Source organism: Triticum dicoccoides, chromosome 7B, assembly GCF_002162155.2.
Source record: "Triticum dicoccoides isolate Atlit2015 ecotype Zavitan chromosome 7B, WEW_v2.0, whole genome shotgun sequence".
Lineage (NCBI taxonomy): Eukaryota > Viridiplantae > Streptophyta > Magnoliopsida > Poales > Poaceae > Triticum > Triticum dicoccoides.
Genome location: NC_041393.1, coordinates 141206478 through 141214822, shown reverse-complemented (window position 1 = coordinate 141214822; position 8345 = coordinate 141206478).

Here is an 8345-nt window from a genome sequence, read left to right as displayed (position 1 = left end):
CCAGTGATGATCCAGAGGCTCGAGGACTCTGCGGAGGTGGTGTGTCACCGTGTCAGTGAGGAGGACGCGCACGTCCGTCGCTACTTGTTTGCGTTGGAGCACAGGCCGTTCTCCAATACCTGGCAGGTTCTCCGGGGATCTCACTGGAGCTATGATCCCGTGATGGTTCCTTCTCTGTGGGTGTCCACCGCCCGCGCCGATACCCGTCGTGTGCTAGGGTTTTAGTTGTATTAGTGATGTTATATGTATGACACTATTCGTGATGTATTAGTGATAATATTCGACGATGTACGGACGCATGAGATGATTTACTTTTGCTTATTGAATGCATGCTAATTTGAGTCCTATAAGATATTTTGAAATGTATATCTTGTGTTGCTCAATATCCAAGTGGCCGGTCATGTTTGCAGGTTACACCTCCGAGTGGCCTATGTTTTGCCGGAGTGTTGATTCATTTCCGTTCCGGCAAATTTCAGGCGCTCAATATGTCCTATTTTAGCAAAGATCATGCTGGATTTTTCCGTGAATTTTGGCATGACTTGTGCCAGAATATGTAGGAAATATCGAGTGCCCCGAATTTGTGTGTTGAGTATCTTGGTAGTTGTCTTCGACCGATTTTCAATTAATGTTTTAACTATGAACATAGAAAATGTCTGACGACGAAAAGGATTTCGGTATTTGCAAATACTGCGAAGACGAGTGCGGCATGTGCGACGAATCTTCCTAGATGATGATAGGCGCTTCAGCATCAAGCTGGACGAGAACTTCGAAGTGGATACAGTAAGTCACAATGACAAGTCTTTTTTCGTAATTAAGCATGACATCTGCTTCATTTGCTTCAACTTATATTTTTTTTTACTATTCTACTAGCGTATCCCCTGCCATGCAAGAGTTTTTGTATTGGATAAGATAGGTTTCAGTCATAGTATGGAGGAAAAAAAAGTTTACTTGAAGACCGAGCATGATTATATTTTCCATGCAAAATTATACAATTCAGACGACTACACCTATTTTGGATGCAAAACATGGCGAACACTCCGCAAGACTTATGCATTTGAGCCTGATATGGTTATCACCTTTGATATTCGTCCGGAAGGTGATATTGAAGGTAATACCGACATCTGGGTCGATGTGCAGACGCCTCCAGTTATACCATTATGTAAGTTTCTCAACCATATTTATGTCTTTCATATTGTTTATTCAAAAATAGTTGACAACTAATTTATATTGTCAGCTTATTTTGGTGCAAGCAAACATGTCTAGCGCTTGGTAGACAGGACCGTGCACTGTCCTGGGGCTGAACTCAACTGCGAGGAGCTCAGTCATTATGTTTCATGGCTTGAGGATCTTGATACTGTCAAGCCAAATTTTCTTCCTGCATTTAGAAATGTTAGTACTGAAAATGTGCGACCAATAGTGTTCGTAATGAACTACGGTCACATCTATTTAGGAAGGATGGTAAGATTTTTACTATTTGTCATCAGTGCATATTTTCCATACATTATTTTTGAAGCTAAACTTCATTGCTAAGTATATTACCGTACGATGTTCTTCAACATGGACTCTCGATGAATGTTGTGCCTTATGGGATCGAGACTAAAGGTACCATGAGTATTATCAGCTTACGGCCAAGATATCCTACAGATTACTTTAGTGCATTCAAGATTAGCGACAGATGCTTAATAGTGCAAGACTGAACCAAATATGTGATGGGGGAGCGCAGAGAAGTACTAGGGGGCAGCAAACACATGCGCTACCCACGATTAGGAGACAGGTTCATCTGTATGCTTCAGTTTGATCAAGGAGGAGAGCTATACATGTTTTATGTTATTTTACCGAAGAGAGAGCAGCAGGAGTGATTAGCTAGCTAGAAATGAGTTTGAGGATGATGATGTGCTACACTATTACTATGATGATAAAATAGCTAGTGTTGGTGGTAATGACTATGATGATTATTATTAGCTAGTGTTAGTGGTGATTAAATAAATACTGTTGGTGGTAATGACTATGATGATGATTAAATAGCTTGTGCTGGCGGATTAGATTCAAGGGGAGGCAACATGTGGTGCACATCGAAAGTACTACTAGTCCAAACTAGATCAAGTTTGGATTAGTAGTATACTTTTGACATGCACCACATATTGCCTCCACTTGAACCTAATCCACCTTCATTTGATACACTGTTATGGACATAATGATGTAGACCTCATAACTGGTATTGTACCAATATTTGTACGATGGAGCATAAATACACTAAAAAAAATTAAAAAAATACTAGTAGCGATGGACATAAAACACGCTGCAAGTAGTTACCTTAGCAGTAGCGTGGTACTGAATAAACATTGCAGCTATTTGTCCTAGCAGTAGCGCGTGCGGCCACGCGTTACTGCTAAGCAATAGTTGTAGCGCCTTATTAGTAGCGCGGCCTCCCGCGCTACTAGTGGACACAAAACCCGCGCTACTGCTAGGGTTTTCCCTAGTAGTGTATGAATATGAGAAAAAGTACAGTAATTTAGAAATAGTTCACGAATTGGGAAAAAGTTTTAATATTTGACGAAAAGTTCAACATTTTTTTAAAAATGTCCATAAACCAATAGTTGATGCTCTTTTTCTACTGTCTTTGTGCTACTAAACTAATGATCAATGCTCAATGCTCAATTGAACCACCGGTCAACAGGTTGGCCAGGTAGTGGTGAACGGTATATCTCAACCACTCTGCCGAGCGAGCGAGGCGTGGATCGAGCAGGATAAGCAAGTGACTGTATAAGCTTTTACCAAAAAGTCTTTCGCCCCGCTTTTTAATAAGGCACCGATCCAAAAGTATCATGATACAAACTCACGTCAACACCACACACGATACACACATTCAAAGTGAGATACAAGGATGTCGAGCACCGTCACACCATCCCAACGGCTACCAAGCCACTACACATGCGCAAGGATGATCTGCTTGGAGCCAACGAAGACTACCAACCTCTAAGGAAAGGTGAGATGGAAAACGACGGAATAAGGACTCTAAAATGGTGCCTCCTAGAAGGGAACGACCACTGATAGCCGCCACCATCTGATCCCAAAGATCTAGTTTTCACCCGGAGCAATTGGAAGAAGTAAGGGCACCGCGACGGGGCCTTCATGAAGGATACAGTGTCCACGGATGCCGCAGCCGCCGGCCAAATCAAGATTGGGCAAGTGATGTAACTCGGCATGCCTACCCCTCCGACGCATCTTAGCTCCGCCAACCACCAGCGACCACCCACCCACGTGGTCATGGCCGCTCGCCCGCACCCGAGGCGCAAGTTCCACCCACGAACGCCATTCCTCCCGCCGCCAGGGCCGCCGCCCTGCATCCAGACACCCCCAAGACCGACCAACGTGACCAGCTTTGGGCCAAAGGGCACACCCGGCCAAACAGATAGCGGCATACGTCCCGCCTCGAACAACGCCGGAGCCATGTCGGCCCACACACGGCCGGGGAACGGGGGGGGGGGAGGAGGGGCGGACGCATCTGGGCCGCCACACCCCTATGCCAGCGACGGGTGGCCCGAGCTTGTTGGTGCCTCCCATCCCTCCAACCTGCCTCCCCGCCGGACACCTCCTATGTCGCTCCACTTCGGCGGCGAACACAGCTCCACGCGAGGCCACCAACGTACACCCGCCCACCGGCAAGAAGAGACCCGAAGGACCGCTGCCAATCGAGAAGGAAGCCCACCGAGGAGCCCAACTGCGCTGCCTGCCATCGTCCAGCCACCGTAGCCTCTGGATTACGGCCAGCCGCTACTGCAGCGCACTATCACCCGCCGTGGCCTTGGCAGGGGCGGAGACCAGCAGCCTGCGCCGCCCTCGGCCTGCACCGACCGGCCCCAGATCTGGCCTCGACCTTGCCAATCCTGGCGACCAAGGCCCGCCCTCCACCACCATGCCGCCCAACGCACCACCACCGCGTTGCCGCCGTCGACCAGCCCCGTCGTGCCGTCGTGCTGCTACGCCCTGCGCCTAGCGCAGCACCCAGGCCCGGGTGAGCCGCCCCGCGCCTCGCCACCCGCCCAAGGGGAAGAAGAGCACCCCGCCGGCGGCGATGGCCGGGCTTCGCCCAGCCGCGCCCCCTGTCGGCGGTGAGGGAGGGGAGGAGGGACGCCCCGCCGACGGCTAGGGTTGGCCTCCCGTGCGCCCGCGGGGGCGTCACGGGAGGAGGGGGAGGAAGCAGAACCCTTTTGTCCCTGAACAAGCTTTTCACTTTGCTAGACTGGCCGACAAGGAGCTTCGCGCAAGCGCCAACTCATGAACCAGCGCAAAAAATAGAAAGAGAATGAAAAGCCATTCCCTATGCCTCAATCATAGGTTCAATAAAGTATGCTATCCTGTGTACCAGACCTATTGTATACCTTGCTCTGAGTTTGGCAAAGGAATACAATTTTGATCTAAGAGTAGATCACTGGACAACGGTCAAGAATATCCTTAGTGAGGACTAAGGAGATGTTTCTCGATTATGGAGGTGATAAAAGATTTCATCGTAAATAGTTACATCGGTACAAGCTTTTACACCGATCCAGATGACTCTAAGTCTCAATCTGGATACATATTTAAAGTGGGAACAATTAGCTAGAGTAGCTCCATGCAGAGCATTGTAGACATAGAATTTTTGCAAAATACATATGGCTCTGAATGTGACAGACCCGTTGACTAAACTTCTCTCACGAACAAAACATGATCACACCTTAGTACTCTTTGGGTGTTAATCACATAGCAATGTGAACTAGATTATTGACTCTAGTAAACCCTTTGGGCGCTGGTCATATGACGATGTGAACTATGGGTGTTAATCACATACAGATGTGAATGTTAGTATTAAATCACATGGTGATGTGAACTATATTATTGACTCTAGTCTAAGTGGGAGACTGAACGAATATGCCCTAGAGACAATAATAAAGTTATTATTTATTTCCTTATTTCATGATAAAGGTTTATTATTCATGCTAAAATTGTATTAACCGGAAACATAATACATGTGTGAATACATAGACAAATATAGTGTCACTAGTATGCCTCTACTTGACTAGCTCATTGATCAAAGATGGTTGAGTTTCCTAACCATGGATATATGTTATAATTTGAACAGTGGGATCACATCATTATAAGAATGATGTGATTGACTTGACCCATTCCGTTAGCTTAGCACTTGATCGTTTAGTGTGTTGCTATTGCTTTCTTTATGACTTATACATGTTCCTATAACTATGAGATTATGCAACTTCCGTTTACCGGAGGAACACTTTGTGTGCTACCAAACGTCACAACGTAACTGGGTGATTATAAAGGAGCTCCACAAGTGTCTCCGAAGGTACATATCGAGTTGGCGTATTTCGAGATTAGGATTTATCACTCCGATTTTCGGAGAGGTATCTCTGGGCCCTCTCGGTAATGCACATCACTATACGCCTTGCAAGCAATGTAGCTAATGAGTTAGTTGCGGGATGATACATTACATAACGAGTAAAGAGACTTGCTGGTAACGAGATTGAACTAGGTATTGAGATACCGACGATCGAATCTCGGGCAAGTAACATACCGATGACAAAGGGAACAACGTATGTTGTTATGCGGTTTGACCGATAAAGATCTTCGTAGAATATGTGCGAGCCAATATGAGCATCCAGGTTCAGCTATTGGTTATTGACCGGAAATGTGTCTCGGTCATGTCTACATAGTCCTCGAACCCGTAGGTTCCGCACGCTTAAAGTTCGATGATGGTTATATTATGAGTTTATGTGTTTTTATGTACCGAAGGAGTTCGGAGTCCCGGATGAGATCGGGGACATGAGGAGGAGTCTCGAAATGGTCGAGACGTAAAGATCGATATATTGGACGACTATATTCGGACTTCGGAATGGTTCCGAGTGATTCGGGTATTTTTCGAAGTACCGGAGAGTTACGGGAATTCGGCCGGGGGTATATGGGCCTTCTTGGGCCATACGGGAATAGAGGAGAGAGGCCAAAAGGAAGGAGGCGCGCAGCCCCCCTCTAGTCCGAATTGGACAAGGGGTGCAGCCCCTTTTCCTTCTTCCTCTCCCCCTCTTTCCTTCTCTCCTACTCCAACAAGGCAAGGAGGAGTCCTACTCCCGGTGGGAGTAGGACTCCCTCCTTGGCGCGCCCTCCTCCTAGGCCGGCCGCCTCCCCCTTGCTCCTTTATATACGGGGGCAGGGGGCACCCCATAGACACAACAATTGATCTCTTGATCTCTTAGCCGTGTGCGGTGCCCTCCTCCACCATAGTCCTCCATAATATTGTAGCGGTGCTTAGGTGAAGCCCTGCAACGGTAAAACATCAAGAATGTCACCACACAGTCGTGCTGACGAAACTCTTCCCCGACATTCTGCTAGATCAGAGTACGGGGAACGTCATCGAGCTGAACGTGTGCTAGAACTCGGAGGTGCCATAGTTTCGGTGCTTGATCGGTCGGGCCGTGAAGACGTATGACTACATCAACCGCGTTATTCTAACGCTTCCGCTTTTGGTCTACAAGGGTACGTGGACAACATTCTCCCCTCTCGTTGCTATGCATCACCATGATCTTGCGTGTGCGTAGGATTTTTTTTGAAATTACTACGTTCCCTAACAGTGGCATCCGAGCCTGGTTTTATGCGTAGATGTTATATGCACGAGTAGAACACAAGTGAGTTGTGGGCGATACAAGTCATACTGCTTCCCAGCATGTCATACTTTGGTTCAGCGGTATTGTTGGATGAAGCTGCCCGGACCGACATTACGCGTACGCTTACGCAAGACTGGTTCAACCGACGTGCTTTGCACATAGGTGGCTGGTGATACATCTGCAACGTATCTACTTTTCCAAACACTTTTGCCCTTGTTTTGGACTCTAACTTGCATGATTTGAATGAAACTAACCCGGACTGACGCTGTTTTCAGCAGAACTACCATGATGTTGTTTTATGTGTAGAAAAGAGAAGTTCTCAGAATGTCCTGGAAATCCACGGAGGCACTTTTTGGAATTAATAAGAATTTTTGGCGAAAGAATTAATGCCAGGGGGCCCGCAGCCTGTCCACGAGACAGGGGGCGCGGCCTCCTACTCGTGGGCCCCCTGGACCTCCACCGACCTCAACTCCAACTCCATATATTCATGTTCGGGGAGAAAAAAATCAGAGATAAAGTTTCTTCGCGTTTTACGACACGGAGCCGCCGCCAAGCCCTAATCTCTCTCGGGAGGGCTGATCTGGAGTCCGTTCGGGACTCCGGAGAGGGGGATTCGTCGCCGTCGTCATCATCAACCATCCTTCATCACCAATTTCATGATGCTCACCGCCGTGCGTGAGTAATTCCATCGTAGGCTTACTGGACAGTGATGGGTTGGATGAGATTTACCATGTAATCAAGTTAGTTTTGTTAGGGTTTGATCCCTAGTATCCACTATGTTTTGAGATTGATGTTGCTATGACTTTGCTATACTTAATGCTTGTCACTAGGGCCCGAGTGCCATGATTTCAGATCTGAACCTATTATGTTTTCATGAATATATGTGTGTTCTTGATCCTATCTTGCAAGTCTATAGTCACCTATTATGTGTTATGATCCGACAACCCCGAAGTGACAATAATCTGGACACTTCTCGATGATGACCGTAGTTTGAGGAGTTCATGTATTCACTATGTGCTAATGCTTTGTTCCGGTTCTATATTAAAAGGAGGCCTTAATATCCCTTAGTTTCTGCTAGGACCCCGCTGAACACGGGAGGGTAGGACAAAAGATGTCATGCAAGTTCTTTTCCATAAGCACATATGACTATTTACGGAATACATGCCTACATTACATTGATGAATTAGAGCTAGTTCTGTATCACCCTATGTTATAACTATTGCATGAGGAATCGCATCCGGCATAATTATCCATCACTGATCCATTGCCTATGAGCTTTTCACATATTGTTCTTCGCTTATTTACTTTTTCGTTGCTACTGTTACAACTACTACAAAACCCCAAAAACATTTATCTTTACTTTTGCTACCGTTATCTTTATTATCATATCACTTTTGCTACTAAATACTTTGTTGTAGATATTAAGTTATCCAGGTGTGGTTGAATTGACAACTCAACTGCTAATACTCAAGAATATTCTTTGGCTCCCCTTGTGTCAAATCAATAAATTTGGGTTGAATACTCTACCCTCAAAAGCTGTTGCGATCCCCTACACTTGTGGGTTATCAAGACTAATTTCTGGAGCCGTTGCCGGGGAGCATAGATCTATTCTCTGAGTCACTTGGGATTTATATCTGTTGATCACTATGAAGAACTTGAAAGACGATCGAACTACTATTTTGCCCTCAACTA